Below are 15,785 nucleotides of genomic sequence, written 5' to 3' on the forward strand. Positions count from 1 at the left end.
AGGAACAAGAGAAACCAGAGCATTTCCTTCCTCTCTGTCTCTGCAGCTGCGCTTACGGAAGAAAAACTATGCGAGGACACAGGGAGAAGGCGGCTGCCCGTGACCTGAGGAGACAGCCCTGAGCAGATATCAGCGCTGCCGGCTCCTCGGCCTTGGACTTCCAGCCTCCAGAACCAGGAGAAATGGGGAGGCTTTAATGACATCTGTGTGGTTAAAGCGCCCCCCGTCTGTGGCCCATTGCTTGGCAGCCCAGGAAGGCTCATGCAGCAGCCGGAGCCGCCTCCCAGCTGGGCCCTGCGCCCTCAGGGACCAGAAGGGAACCTCCCTTGCGCTGTGGCCCCCTCTCGCCCCGCCCCCCCCCCAGCAGCTGACGTGGAGACTGCGGCTCTACAAGCCGCGGCTGTCAGCTGCATCCCTCTCCAGCCCCTCTCTGGGAGCCCTGTGAAGCTGGAAGTCACTATGCTAATGCTGCACAAGTGTGACGGGCACTAATGGCATTTCGAATAGTTCAGGCGCGGCCTGGTGGCAAGATGCCACAAGTAAACGGTAATTGCACAGAGGAGTGAAGTGGCTGAGACTGCGTAAGCAAGCGGCTGCAGGGGCCAGGCTGAGGAAAGGAGTCTGTGAACAGGTCCCGGAGGACAGAAACTGGGAAGAGCCACGGTGCAGGTGTGGGGACAGCCTGGTGTGCGGAACAGTAACTGGGGATGAACAGAAGCGCCCCCCCATAGGAACCTCGAGGATGTGATGGAGAAGCCCGCACCGCCGGACCCTCAGTCCCTCCCAGGGGTGGGCTGTGCTGCGGACAGCAGCCTTCCAGGGCCTGGAGAGGCAGCGGAGGCCACTCTGAGCGCCCCACTGATGAGGAGGCAGGGGACTCAAAGGCCCACAAGTGATGCTTTTGGGGGTGACAGCCACCTCTCGCTTTCTCCCACCCAGAGCTGGCTCCACGAGGGAGCCGGGGACACAGAGCCCTGAAGGGCTTTTGAGGGGGTGTGGATGGCAGGCAAAGGTGGACTCTAGGGCCTTCAAGTGGAAGGACAGATGTCCCTCCTCCCCCACACAGGCCTGAGCATCCCGTCCCCCGCCAGGAGCCTGTGAGGCCTGCCCCCTCGCAAAGCCACTGCAGGAGGGGCCACGTGGCATTTGAACTGCTGGCCAGCCAGCCAGCCAGCCAGCCGAGACCTAAACTTGGCCCTCAGCTATTTTAAGTTTTTCAGAGCTAGAATGCGAAGCTCTGTCACTTCAAAGCCTGACACTAATTAGTTCTGCTAGGTGGAGGGGCCCTGCGTTCACTCTGAGGTCTCCGCAGCCTTTGTTCTGGCGGCTGTGCCTGGAGGAGAGGTAACCAAGGCGCTGTCTGTGAGGCTGGCTGCGAGCGAGGCTGCGGAGACGGGGCGCCCACAGTCACGAACAGGCACCGGAGTGGGCGGCCGTGCACCGCCCTCTGCAGAGTGTGCTCCCTGTGGCCCTGTTTCCAGAGGTAGCCCCAGTGGGGGGTTGGGGCTCCAAGGTATGAATTTGGGGACACAATTCAGCCCAAGGCATGTGGGTTTACTCTGTGGCCTGGAGTTGAAGAAGTCTTGGACTTCGTTTGTTGCTCCAAATTGAATGTAACCTGCTCTGAGCTCATCAGTTGTCCTGTAGGACCCTCCAGCTCCTACATCTGGGGCCCTGCCCTCTCCCAGGAGGTAGGGGTCCTGCCCCACCACAGCTGCACTCTTTGCGGAGGCCTCGCAGCCCCACTTGCACTGGTCACTGAGCAGGCCTGAGGCTCCCTTCAGCCACCCTGCCGCTCTGCTCTGCAGGGCTCTTCTCCGAACCCGGCTTGGGAAGCTGGCACTCTAACCTCTCCGAATCTGGCTACACTCCCCTATGCTCCCCACCCCCCAACAGTCCTGCAGGGATTTCTCCTTCTGGCCTCCAGCTTCTGCAGCCCAGCTTCTGCAGCCCAGCTTCCTTTGCAGGCCGCAGTCGCTGTGCCTGGCTGGTCCTGATGGACAGTGCCCCCTGCTGTCCGTGCATGGAACCTTCAGTTCTATTCAACTGACCTAGTATTTCCTGAGCACCCCTCGTGTGCCCACTCTTGTGTGGGACAGGAAGGACAAAACTGGGGGCTCACAGCCCCTCTGAGAGACCAGGGAACATTCTGAGAGTGGAGAACAGGGTGCTTCCTGAACCCTTACCAGCTGCAGGCCCTGTGCGTGGTGTGTGGTGTGTGGTGTGGTGTGTAAAAGGATGAATGAGGAGCCTCTATGGTAGGTGAGTCCCCCGGCCGCTCCACAGAAGCGCCCCCACCCCCACGGGCTGCACCTGTGAGCCTGCAGCTGTGAGCATGCAAGGCACCCTAGTAACTTGGTGGGCGTAGCCAGGACTGGGGGTTTTCTGTGGTGCCCACAGGCCCTCCTGCCAACCTGCCCGCACCTCCTCCCAACCCCATGTTCTCCTCTCGAGAAGGCCTGGCTTCCACCCTGGCTGGGGCCACAGAGCGCCCTGCAAGTCGGGTTTCCTGGAAAGCTGACTCTCAGGTGGAGCTTAGCATGTGGGAGGTTTATTAAGGAGCACCCTGGGGACCAACACCCGAGGAGGGAGCAGACAGAAGCAGGGAGGGCAGGCGGAGAATTTGAACTCAAATGCAGGCCCCACGACAGCCTCTGCTCACCCTGGGAGACCTCTGCTGCTAGGAGCCGTCCTGAGTGGGAATGGGACCCTGGCCAGCAGGCCCTAAACAGCCTGATATCGAGCCGGAGAAGGAGCTTGACCTTGGATAGGTGGCTTCCTGGGCTGAGGGCCTGGGAGCAGCTGGTGGAAGTCCTCCGCGGAGGGCTCCTGGGCTGAGGGTCCACGCAGGGGTGAGCAGGTCGCTTGGCTGGATCTGCTCCGGGGCCAGCTTGGTCCTGAGCAGCGGGGTAGGGGGTGCACATGTGGCAGCCTGCCTGAGGATGGTGACAGCTCGGGCACTGGGTCAAAAGGTCAAGGCTGCAGGTGGGTGGAGAGCCACAGAGGGCAGAGCAATGCCCCTTGTTTGGGGAAGGAATGCAAGATGAGCAACTGAACAGAGACAGTCCTGGGAGCAGCGGCAGCTGGAGGCCCTGGTGCCCCCGGCGCAGTTTTCGCAGAAGCTACACCCAGCGTCTGTACCTCCAAGTGCCTTTGAGACTCTCCAAGGGCACGGAATGTGTTCAGGGCTGAGCCCCACTTGGAGTGGGGTAGGTTGATGGGGGTGGGCAACGGGGGGGGGCGGCTTTCTCAATGCCCGGCTGATGTCCTGCAGCCCCTCGTAGCTGGACACAGAGGACGGCCGAGGAGGCAGCGGTACCGACGCTGTGAGTGAGCGAGTGCTGCCCGATTCCGAGGACCGAGTGTGGGAACGCACCACCTCCCCCAGGGCGCCTCCCCTCGGGTGGACCGAAAGTTGGTGTCCCCCCAAACTCGAGGTTTGAAATCCTAATCCCAATGAGGGGGCGTTAGGAGGTGGGGCCTTTGGGAGGTGAGTGGGTCTCGAGGGTGGAGCCCTGGTGAAGGGGATTGGCACCCTCATAAGAGGGACCCCAGAGAGCCCCCTTGCTCCTCCCACCACGCGGGGACGGGGATGGGGACGCAGCCAGAAGCCTGCAGCATAGCGCAGGAAGAGGGGTCCTCACCAGAGCCTGACCACAGTGTCACCCCCGATCTCAGAGTTCTGGCCTCCAGAACTGTGAGAAATCGCTGTTTGTGGTTTAAGACAGGGCTCAACTTAGTAATGAGACGTTCGCGAGATTGAGACAATGTTATTCACCAAAATCCCCCTCCAGAGAGGGAAACACTTTGGAAAGTCCTTGGAGGCAGAAGTGGGAGAAGCTGCTCCCAGAGAAGAACGGCGGGGGGTGGGGGGGGGCTCCCGCCTCGGAAAGGGGGGCAGGAGGGAGGGAGGGAGCGCAGAGACATCCCGGGAGCCGGAAGGAGGCGGAGAGAGGGCAGAGGGCAGAGGGCAGAGGGCGCGGGTGGCCTGGAGAATCTCCGGCAGATGATGGAAAACCGCGCGGCGCCTGGTGTGAGCGGAGTCGGAGGGGCGGCCTGGGGCCTGAGGCTGCATCAGAAGAGAGATGCAGGACGATATCAGCCCTGGAAGCGTGGTTGTCACGGGACGGGCTCTGTTCCCCATTACGACCACGACACTGGGGTTCTGGTCAGGCCTGTCCAAGCCTACGAGAGGCGAGAGGCGGGGGGGGGGGGGGGGGGGGGGGGGGGGGCACGGCCTTGGGGAACTGACGTCACTCAGTGCCTGTGGCCACCCCCCACCCCCTCCACTCCGCAGTGGGCTGAATGCAGGACTCTCTGAGACGGCCTCCCTCCCCCGGCCTGAGCGGACGCTGGGAACCCCCCACCCCAGGGTGAACTACTCTCAAGTCAGGCTTCCCAGGGCCCCAGAGGCAGCTGCCTGAGGATGGTGCAAGCTCAGGCACTGGGTCCAAAGGTCAAGGCTGGCTCCTGGCTCCAACCCTGGCCCACTGCACACTGCCGCCCGGATACCCCATTCAGCAGGCGGGGCCTCAGCTCTCGGAGGTCGGCTCCACCCGCGCTGCAGCGGCAGGGAGCACACGCCCCGCGTGGGGCCAGGGCTCTGTGAGTGTGGGTGCTTGGAACTGTGGTGAGCTTCCTTTAAAGAGGTTTATTTTATTTTTTTTTAATAAAAGAATCAACCAGTTGGTCTTTTTTAGGCCACGGGTCTTAATCATTTTTGTTCGTGGATCCCCCCTGCCGCCTGCAGAAGCTTGTGGGGTTCCCCCAGGACGGCAGTGCTAAATGCTTAAATAAAGTGCAGGGGGTTACGGAGGAAGCCTAATATGTTAAAATGCAATTATCGACATTGTAAAACGTGTGATCTGAAGATACATGGGCCTCTTTAAAGAGTTAGGCCCTGGGTAAGGTCTAGGGACACGTTTAGTAACTGCCCCGGTTTTGCATCGGCAAGGAGCTGCGCCGACACGGTAGTTTGGAATGCCTGCAGCGTCTGTGGCGTGACACGAAAATGGCTGTGACTTCCGTCGGTGACAGAGCCCCGGGAACCATCCGCACTGCTGCGGCGTGACCCCCGCACACGCAGGGGAGGAGAGGCTAGTTTCATTAGCCGTTAGTGAAAATAGTGCGCAATGCTCTTTCCCCAGCCAGTTCGTGACTTTCTGAATTCCGCTCCTGATCCCCAGGCTGCGGACTCCGGGATTCCGCTCCTGATCCCCAGGCTGCGGACTCCGGGTTTAGGCAGAGGCATCAGCACACCCAGAACAAAGCTTCTTCCACCACAGAAGGATCATTTTATTTGAGTGTCTTCTTGGTCCTGTGAGTGTGGCTAGTAGGGTGCCCGGCTCTTCCTCTGGGCTGCGTGGGCCAGCTGGCCGACCCCTGCTGGACACAGCACTGTAGGGCCACACCCTTGGGGGCTCTCTGAAAGCAAAGGCACCCGTACCCCAGCTCTGATCTCTAGATGCAAAGGCAGGCTCCCCTGTCCAGGGGAGCTGGGGACATCCAAGGGGCAGAAGCAGGGGACTTGGCTGAGGTGCTGTCCTTACTTCAACCAGGGAGGGCTGAGGCTGGCTGGGCTGTGGCTGATGCCAGGTGCCCCTTCCCACCCAGCCACCCTGCTCCAGGGGTCATGTTTTGGGAAATAATGGCTGAGTGTGGGAAAGTGGACGAAAAAGAGCTGTTCAACCTGAACCTAGACCACCAGTAGCCTGCTAACCTCCCAGACAGCAGCTTCCGCAAGACAGAGAGCTGCAAGAGCGACACCTTGTGACAGCAAGGAGCAACAGCAGCCGTGGGTTGTGGGGACCCTGCTTCTCCTCCTGGGTGAGGAGGCCAACTGGACTCTTCCTTCCTGTTTTTTTTTAATAAAGATTTTTGTTTTAATTTTTTAAAAGATTCTGTTTATTTATTTTTAGAGGGGGGAAGGAGGGAGAAAGAGAAGAGGAAGAGAAAGAGAAACATCCACTTGTGGTTGTTTCTCACGTCCCCCCAACTGAGGACCCGGCCCGCAACCCAGGCACGTGCCCTGACTGGGAACTGAACCAGTGACCCCGACCCTTTGGTTCGCAGCCTGTGCTCACTCCGCTGAGCCTCACCAGCCAGGGCCGGACTCTTCTAACGGGCTGTGGAAGCAGAGGGTGTCCGAGGAGGCGATGCCTGAGCTAACGCCTAGTTCCTGCCACGGCCCAGTGACCCCAGACCCCGAGGCTAGGGAGTCTGGGGTCAGAATGCCATCAGCCCTCTGGCCTCAGCACACATGGAAAGAGAGACAACAGGACTCTCAGCCTCACCGCAAGGCTGCCCAGGCCTATGGGCCAGCCCACACCAGGCCCATGCCGTGAGCGGGGCCCCACGGCACCTGGGCGGTGTCTCGGGGCCTGGAAGGGCTGGTAGTTATGACGGCGGCTGTAGAGTCCACAAAGCCACAGTGTTTCCGATCGGGCTCTTCACAGAATAAGTTTCCTGACCTCTGCTCTGAGATTTAGGCTCTGGGAGGCAGAGACTCGGTTTGGTTCATCCCTGGATCCCCAAACCTCAGCAGAGAGCACGGCACGCAGTAGCGGCTCCATTCGTTATGTTTAATGCATAAGCAAGTGGCCTCTGGGCTGAGTCGTGCAGTCCATGCCCCTGACTTTAGAACGAGGCTTCACCTGGAGAGCACCCTTCTTGCACTCCTGCCCTTTGGACCGGGTGACCCAGCGCCACCTTGCCCAGGACCCTGGGTTTCCTGGGACCCTGGACAACCTGTGCCAAAGCTGTGAACATCTTGGGCAAAGCCAGACAATCTGCTCACATTACAGTACATCGAACAGCCTGGCCTCTCTCCATGCAGAAGCACCCGCCTGCCCTGTTTGGGCCAGGTGGTCAGTCCCCCGTGGGTCACCGGGCGGAACTGTGTGCCCAGCAGAAGGGGGCACACAGAAACGGCTCCGTAACAGCCTCAGATTCACACAACCGTGTAAAGGAGCAAGGCAGTGCGCTTGCGCAGCGAGGGGCCGGAGCGGCTGTTGCCATGGAGATTCTGGAGGCTTCAGAGCAAAGCCGCTGAAATCTTGTTGGGCGGGATCATGGAGAAAGCAAGGCTTCCCAGGGAGCTGGAGTCCAGCTGGGCCTGAACCCACGAGGAGGAACCCAGTGCTGTGAAGAGGAGGAGGAGGGCGGTGACTTCACTGGTGTGTGATGTCCCCAGGGTCCATCCGTCAGTTTCCGGGGAAAACAAAGATGGTCGCAGGGCCGTTTCTGAGCCAGTTTTTGTGGCCAGGGGACTGAGGCGCTGACCGGCCAGCCTGGCTCACGTGTCCATCTCAGGGGGGCAGTGGGGTGCGCTGCCGACTGGGGTGCCAGGCGCGTCACCTGGAATGGAAGAGGAGGCGCGGAATCGGGTGTCGAGCTTGGTCGGGGTTCCTTGGAAAGCAGAGCAGGAAGCGAAGGCTCAGCAGCTGCCACTCCATTGATCCGGGAAGGGGAGCCAGGGAGCAGGGGGGAGGGAAAAAGGGGCGTGGCCTGCCAGGCAGGAGGCAAAGCCAGCTGGCCCCAGCTTGGTAGCAAATGCAACCGGTATCTCAGTCTCCCAGCATCATCCTCTGAGAAGCTGCATAAATAACTTTATTGGCTTAGTCGTTCAGGGGAGAAAGGGAGGGGAAGTTATCCACAGGCAAACATCTCCCCTCCGTGCACTTATCGGGTGTTAATTGCCAGGACTTCCTGGTTGCCTGTGGGTGGGGGCAGTGTCTCACACCCTAAGGTGCAGGGAAGCCCCAAAGGCGAGAAGTGTGCAGCCTGAGGCCAGGGGCTGCGGGTTGTGCGTGGGTGAAGCCACCCAAGTCCCAGTCCACACAGAGGTGGTGGTCTCAGTGGAGGCTGGGGCTGGTGGCCAATGGGCCTAAGATAAGCGAGAGGGTCCAAAGTGGCCCGTGGAGGTGTCTGACACTGAGGCAACTTGAGAGGGAAGGGCGAGATAAAACTCTCAGGGCCACAGCCCTCCTCTAGGCCACCTGGTTGGTCTCCTGCATCGCCCTGAAGCTGCAACCAGGGCTGACCGGCGTGGGCACAGAGGGATGACCGGGCTGGAGCAAACTCTGGGTCCAGAGAAGGTCTGCCGTCTCTAGTGGGAACCGAGGGGTAATCCTCAACCCCCCTCCCCACCTGCACCCCCAGAAAAGAAAAGGCAGAATGAGCTCCTCTCTGGAGTCCAGACAGATCCTATAAAGGGGCCTCAGCAAACATTGGATCAAACTGAAAGAGGTCGGGAACCCTCGGGACCCTTGTTTTCTTGCACGTAGCACAGACGTTCTTCGGAAACAGAGGACTCGGGGGGAATCGAAAGTGAAACAGCTGAGGCTGACACTTGGCCTAAGGACCTGAGGGGCGACAAGCAGGCAGTGGGCAGGACGTCCTGGAAGAACAGGGTCCACCCAGCCCTGGCTCACGGCCAGAGGGGAGGAGGGGTTTCGTGGCACGTGTGCCCTGAGCTGGAGTCTGCTCACCGCGCCCCGCCTCAGCCACACCCCCGCCCTCCTGGCGCTGCAGCGGCTCCAAGGTCACAGAGTCCAAGGAGCAGGAGTCCACCCCTTGGCCTCCGTCACCGCCTACCTGTGCCGAAATGATCAGGACCTCTTAGTCTGGTAGGAGCTTGGCCACGGTCAAACAGGAAAGTGAAACATAGCGACACGGGGCATCACCAAACCATGAAACTTGTGGCCCTCGTGACACGGGAAGGTGTTTGACATGACTCTAACACCCAGGTCCCCTGCCTCGCTGGTCTGGTCCAGACGCCATCCCCCAGGGTGCCCCAGACCCTCCCCATCACAACACTTCGTGCACTGTCCGGAAACTTCCTATTGACCCTTGACCCCAGCCCGCTGGGCTGCGCTCTGGGAGGGGGCCCATTTCCTGCTCACCGATCCCACATCACGCTGCGGGCACTCAGCCATGCTCCAAAACCCTGGGTTTTGTGTCTTGGTCCAGAAAGTGGGGTCTGTGAGCTCCTGGAGGACGGGGCCCGTGTCCTGCCCACCTCTGTCCCCTTCCCTGGACAGGGCCCAGCCATCGAACCAATGGTATCTCCACGCTCACTTCCTGTTTGGTTCCACCCCAGCCCGACGCTGGGCGAGCCAGATCCTGTGCACAGAGCCTTCTCTTAACAGCTTGGAAAACAGTGACATCCCCTCTGGCAAAGACCGGAGGGGGGAGGGGGTGGGGCTTCCTCCTGGCCCCCCCAGGACCCGAGGTGGGCCGTGCTTTCCCACTGGCCGGAGCAGGGCTGCCCAGCCACACTGGTGCGAGGCAGCTCTTCTGAGCCCCGGCATCTGAGTCCCGGGCTAGGGGCCAACCCTGGAGTGGGGCCACCGAGAAGCCCCGGGCCTTGGTGCACGTCACCGAAACACTGTCCTTTCCCCTCAGTGTTTGTCCCAGTTCTGACAAGTGTGACTGGTGTGACCAGCAACAGCAGCGACAAAGTCAGAGTCGGACAAGATCCAACTGGAAACTCTCCTGGTGTCGGGGGGCACAGTCCCTCCTCAGCGGAGTCCGGCCTGGGGAGCCTTGGCGACAGCGGTCTCCGGGGTAACGGTGGGCAGGACTGGGCACTCAAGGCCCTGCTGGGGGGTCTCTGCAGCCAACTGGGCAGCTCTGCTGTGAGGGGCACCCCCAGGGGAGAACCTACCGGGTGGGCGCTGGGGCTCCATGTGCACCGCGGACCTGGGAGGTGGGAGCACCTGGGGGGGTCAGGGGCGAGGAAGTCTCAGTGAGACCCGGGAGAAGAGGGCACCCCCGCAGCAGGCTGCAACGAGCCCCCTCGTACCCCACATTGCCGAGCCCCCAAACACCACAGCCCAGGCCTGCACCCCATGAAGTGGGCATTTCTGAACATTAGAGACTTAAGTTTTTCCACCTCTTTGGAAATGAGAAGGAAGGTCTTTTGCTCCCCAGACTGGGCCAGAGCTGCCCCATTTCCCAAATGACATGGCGCTCCATCAGAGTGCCTCGGACCGCATCCAGCCGCCTGAACAGAGAGGAGACCCAGGACCCGCCGGCTGCTCCCCTGCTTCCCACGGAGATCCTGGAGCCAGGGTCCCCCCAGAATGGGCCCCCAGACCTGTCGCAGAGGGTGGGGGCAGCGGTGGTCTTCTCTTCGGAGCCTGAACTCAGCCCTGCTTTCCCTTCTCCCCTGCCACCCTCTCCCTACACAGCTGATAGCTTTAGGGAAAGCACCGCCTCCCAGTATGGGGCCCAGTGGGGAGGGCCGTGAGCTGTGTCAGCGCTGTTCCGCGGTGGGGGGGGGCTGTGCTCCACACAGTGGCCTCAACACCGCTCTGCTGGTGCCTGGAGAAGGCCCTCCTGGGGCCAGGGCCAGAGTCTGGGCATTTGGCTGCATCTCCAGGAGAGGAGGTGGGGGGGGGGGATCTCCATGAGGACAGCAGAGACAGGGAGCCAGGCCAGAGGGGAGGCGGTGTCGGCGGCAGCCGCTGAGAGGACAAGCGGCGGCGGGAGAAGCATTCCACCGTTGCCTGGACGCCGAGCACCCTCAGAATTGTCCGACACTGACACCGAGCTCTTTGGGGCCGGAGCTGAGTTTATGCATTCTCCCAGCTGCTGCGAGCTCGGCCCAGCGCTTCCGGGATCCCACCCCCACCCCCAGGGAGGCAGATGCTAGCCCCCTGTTCACAGGAGGGGAAACTGAGACTTGGAGAGACGGAATACCTTGCTCAGATACACTGGGGCAGCCTGTATCCAATGGCCCCAAACAATCTCACCCTTCCCTGTGCACAGGACACTTCTCCCCGCAAGAGGTGGCCCTTGTGTCCCCTCCTCTGGAACCTGGGTTGAGCCCAGAACTGCTTTGACCAACAGAATGGAGAAGAAGTGATATTCCGGGACCCCCAAACCCGGGCGCTGAGAAGGCTTGGCCGCTCAGGCTTCCTGCTTTTTGGGGTCCAGCCTCCACGGCATGGGGAAGCCCAGGGAAGGAGGGGAGGCAACAGGTGACCGCTGGGCCCGGCCTGGGCTGTGAAATCCTGAGCACACACGGCGATCTTAAGCCACAGGCTTGACAGGGCTTATTACGCAGCAACGGGTAATCCCAACAGTCACACAGCCCGGAAGTGGTGGGAACGGGCCTGAAAGCCAGGTCCCAACCCAGGTCCTGTAGTCCAGAGCCCCCTCTCTTTCCACGTTCCCCCCTCCCACCAGGAATGACAACTGCCACGGGTGTGCGGGGTGGGGTCTGAAGCTCTGACTCTCCCCAGAGACACAGCTCAGCCAACGCCCTTTCATGTCTTAGATGCAGGGTGGGCGGCTCTCGGCTCCCAGGAGCCCCGAGCAGCAGGACTTCCCTCCTCACCCACGTCCCTGAACCCCCAGCCCGGCCTGGGAGGGGGGGCAAGAAGAGCTGTCCTCGGGGGCCAGACTCGACTGCCCGGGGCACTGGAGGGCAGCACGGGAGGCCTAGGGGGCATGCAGCCCTCCTGAGTGTTGAGGACCCATTGTTCTTCCTGCAGCTGCCCCCCAAGTGTGGAGGGCAGCCCCACACGCTGGGAGGAGCAGAGGTCGGGAGGGGTCCGGTTGAGGTGGGCGCATCTGGACCTGAGGAAAGACGGGGACTGTGGCCCCTAGTCAGACACTCCCAAATCAAGGACTTGCAAAGAGGGACCCCTCAAACCCATCCCGCAACTCTTCCCCATCCCCCGCTGGGGCTCACTAACAGCAGAGGACATTTCCGAGAACAGTCAGCGTCCCGGGGACTGCGTCTCTGCCTGTGGCTTTGTGAGAGGGGCACCCACAAGACTGTGGAGAGCGTGGGCTGTGTGCCCCGCTGCTGGGAGGGGCGCCCTGAGGGCCTGGTGGCTGACGGGCTCCTGAGTGGGCGGCAAGCGCTGGGGCTGGGGCGGGGCTGGCTGCTCGGAGCACAGAGCACAGAGCAGGTGCGCCCGCACCCCTGTGGCCTGCACCAGAGCAGGGGTTACGGCCTTAAAAGAGCTTGGGTCCAGCCCCAGAAGACTAGAGCTGGCAGATCACTCACCTGCGTTGAGGTGAAGTGAGCGGTGAGGCTGGGGGAGGAGGGGATCAAACACCCCCAGGGAATTCCTACCCCCGGGAGGGGAACGGTGCCAGATACCACCAGTGGCCCCCCCCCCCGCCCCTCCTGGAGGGCAGGGCCCCCCACCCGGTGGTGCTGGAGTAGCCTGGGGAGGCGGAGCATGGAGCAGGGGTGTGGGAACAAGCTGGCCACCATCTCCTTCGCCAGCCACAGGCTTCCCGTGAGGGGCAGGTTTCAGAGGGCGGAGGGCAGCCACGTCAGCTTCATGTGGGCCTCGGAGCCTCCGCTGCTTTTCATAACTGGACGCTGTAATTCCTGAAACTGGGCTTTGCGCCTACAAGGGACCCCAGGAAGGTCTGTGATCTTGGGTGGACCCCTTCCCCGCCCCAAACAAGACACCCACCTTCGATTTCACTCAAGGTTGGCTGAGAGAGAACCTACCCCACTGAGCAGGTTTGACAAGGAAGTGGGAAGAGAAAATTAAGTTGTTTTCTGATTACAAGGTTCTCCAGCTCACGTAACTCGAGTCACAGGACGCACTCTGGCTAACCGAGGCGGAAGGGAATTCACTAGTAGGACACGGGGTGGCTCGGACACTTGCCACTGGGCTGGGGGGACAGCGTCAGCAGTCGGGGCCCTTGAGGGAGCCCCAGGCCCATGTAGGCCACGGAACCACAGAGAGGACACCGCCACCTCCTTCTGTCCCCAGGACACGGGGGACTCGGCCTTCGCTGCCCCCCATTCCGTGCATTTCTGGAAATTATAATCAGAGGCAGCCACTGTCTCCCATCTGCTGGTGGGGCAGACCCCCAGCACGGCAGCAGGACCCAGAGGCTGCGCCCTGGGGTGGGAGGGAAACGGACATTCCCTGACGGGGCGAGCCCTTCACTGGTCGACCTTAAACCTGCAGTCTGCCGGAAAATGGCCAAGGTCACATTTCCTGCTGCCAGGCTAACCGGGGATTTGAAAACTAGGTTGTTGTACAAAATAGATTACTGTAGGGGAAAAAAAAAGACACCTTTTGCAGGTGTCTGTGAAATTCACACTTACCCCAGAGATAACGTGAGAGGAGAAGAGAGTAAGTCAGTAAAATCCCCTGGTAAATGCCGGAAAAGCGTGTCCCCCTCTGCGGGGACCTGTTGGACAAAGCTCCTGGTCAAAGTCATCACTCTCCCTCCCCCTCCCTCCCATCCCCCCAGCGCACTGCTACCTGCTTTCCCTTCTCATCGCCCAGTTAGGTGCACAGGGCCCTCGCTTCAGTGCGGCTACGGGGGCCTGTAAGCTTCCCGAGCCGAGGCGCTTCGTCTCGCAGGTGGGAGCCTGGCACCCCGGCCTCCGTCTGCTCTCACGTCCCCTGCTGTGCGCTCCCGCAGCTGGAGCGAGCGTGTGAGACACACGGCAGGGACAAGGAGCTGCCAGCAGCGTCAGCGTGCCACTGAGCGCCGTCCCCACGGTGTCGGTGTCGGGAAGGCGCCATGCATCCCCGCTGCCCCCAGCCCTGGACCCTAAGCCTTCCTTCTGGCCCCAAGCCCCCCTGCTCGGGGGACTCAGCCCCAGAGGGCCACGGGCTCTACCACGCGGCCCCCACCCTCCCTCTGGCCGGAGGAGGGCGCTCTGTTCTTTCCCGCTGCTTCTGCCACCGTGCCTCACCAGCCTTTGAAGCTCAGGTAAAGCCCCTCCCCTGAGCCCCACGCTGTTAGGCCACATGCAGACCACGTGCTCTCAGAGCTGGAAAAGACCTTGAGAAGGACTTGGCTCCCACGCTCTGTTTTACGGAGGGGCCGCTGGAGCCCCGGCCCAGCGTTAGTCCACGCCCCCTACACAGCACACGGGAGCTCAGTGGCAGAATTCACATCCTCCGGACCCCCAGGTGTGGGCCCTCCTCCCTCCAGGACACCGAACACACTGCTGCCCCGGAACGGCATGCCCCGTGGGGATGATGGGCTCTTTCTCCTTCTCCTGCAGGCACTGGGGGTGGGGGGTGCCCAGCCTGCCGGGCATCCCTGGGGTGGAGGGCAGGGGCCAGCCCCCATTCCCTCCCTAAGCCCTTATTGAAGCTCTGAGGTCCCTGATAACTAAGACTCCAACACCCGTGGGTGGTAACTCCTTCAGGCAGCGGGCTGAGAACGGTTTCCATGGAGATCGCCCAGGCTCTGGTTTCCATAGCAACACTTGCAGGAGGTTACAGAGCTTCCAATGTATGTCAGCTTAACATTTGCAACTGCTCTATCCTTCAGGCCAACCTGGGCCTCATATAGGACTTCTTGTCTAGGACGGGGGACAGACCACGAGGGCCAGAGGGGACGAGGGTGTCACTGCCGTTAGCGGACAGTGAGGACATTTGCTCAGCCAGCAGCCCCCCCTGCATCCTGGCTGCAGGGTGTCTGTATCCGGAGACACGCTCACACGTACACTGTGCGGAGCATGCATCTCCTTGACAGGAGAGGACGCGGCCCTCGGCGCCCTGCCCTCCGGAGAGGACGGGGCACAGGGTCTGCAGGGTGCCTCCGGAAGCAGAATGCGCACACCTGCAGGGTGTGCCCCCTGTAGATGAGTCACAGGTGGGACAGGTGGTCCTGCTCCGCCAACCGCTTTACCCTAATTACAGATCTCGGAGAACTTGACCCACCAGCGCCGGTGAGAGCGACCTCATTCCTTGTCATGGCAACAGACTATGGCGTGTAAAATAAATAACTACCCAGTGGAGGGAGTTTTGCTTTCAGTTTCTTGCTGTCGCCGCAACAAACGTCTTTGCCCATGTATTTTTGTTTACCTGTTTAGTGTATCCACAGGATACATTCCCAGCAGAGAAGTCACTTGGCCCAACACGTGGCATTTTAAAATCTGATTCATGGCAAACCAACACACAGCCGTCATTGGCACAAAAGGGCTTCAGCCTCCTTGAGGAAACCGGGTGTCACCAAACCAAACCAAACCAAACCACACAACCAGTCTCCCCAGCTTATTCGAGGAGGCCAGCAAAAGTAACACAAAAGCATGAAAAGGAGAGTACGAGACAGGAAAGGTACAGGCCAACCTTTCTAACAAACATATACCTAAAACTCCTACAGAAAATATTAGCAAGCAGAGCCCAGTAGTGCAGAAACAAGATAATGCCTCATGGCCCAATGAATTATTTGTGTTATTCACAACATCTGCAAATTATGGTGGGGGGGGGGGACATGTGATCAGAGTGATAAAAAATAAACAGTCGATAAAAGAATTAAACATCTATCTCTGATGAAGAATAAAAACTAGAAACAGAAGACATCTTCTTTAACCTCAGAATATTTTTCCAATATCTATAGCTAAAACTATGAACTATGCTCAGGGTGAGTTATCGTTAAAACCAAGAATAAACCAAGATCTGTGCCTATCACCACGGTACCAGAGCTCCTAGTCAGTGAGGTAGGGCGAGAAAAAAAGAGTTTTCGTTTTTTGCATGGGAAAAATAAAGCCTGCTCATAATCAGTAGGATTGCTTGTGTAGCGAAACACCACAAAGCCCTCAGACCACCCGTCAGAACAAGACAGGCAGCGTGGCGAGCGAGCTGGAGCAATGCCCAAACACCGATCACACGTATGCACACTAGCAGCAACGTTGTAAGTATTAATTATGGTAATAAAAAACACCAGGGACTTAAGCATAATCTAATGAGAAAGCTCTGCCAAACCTCTATTAACAAAAGCATAAAACTGTATTGGAAGATGTTAATAATCCGAATAAAATGTGGTCATGGATCAGG

This window comes from Phyllostomus discolor, chromosome 4, assembly GCF_004126475.2.
Source record: "Phyllostomus discolor isolate MPI-MPIP mPhyDis1 chromosome 4, mPhyDis1.pri.v3, whole genome shotgun sequence".
Classification (NCBI taxonomy): domain Eukaryota; kingdom Metazoa; phylum Chordata; class Mammalia; order Chiroptera; family Phyllostomidae; genus Phyllostomus; species Phyllostomus discolor.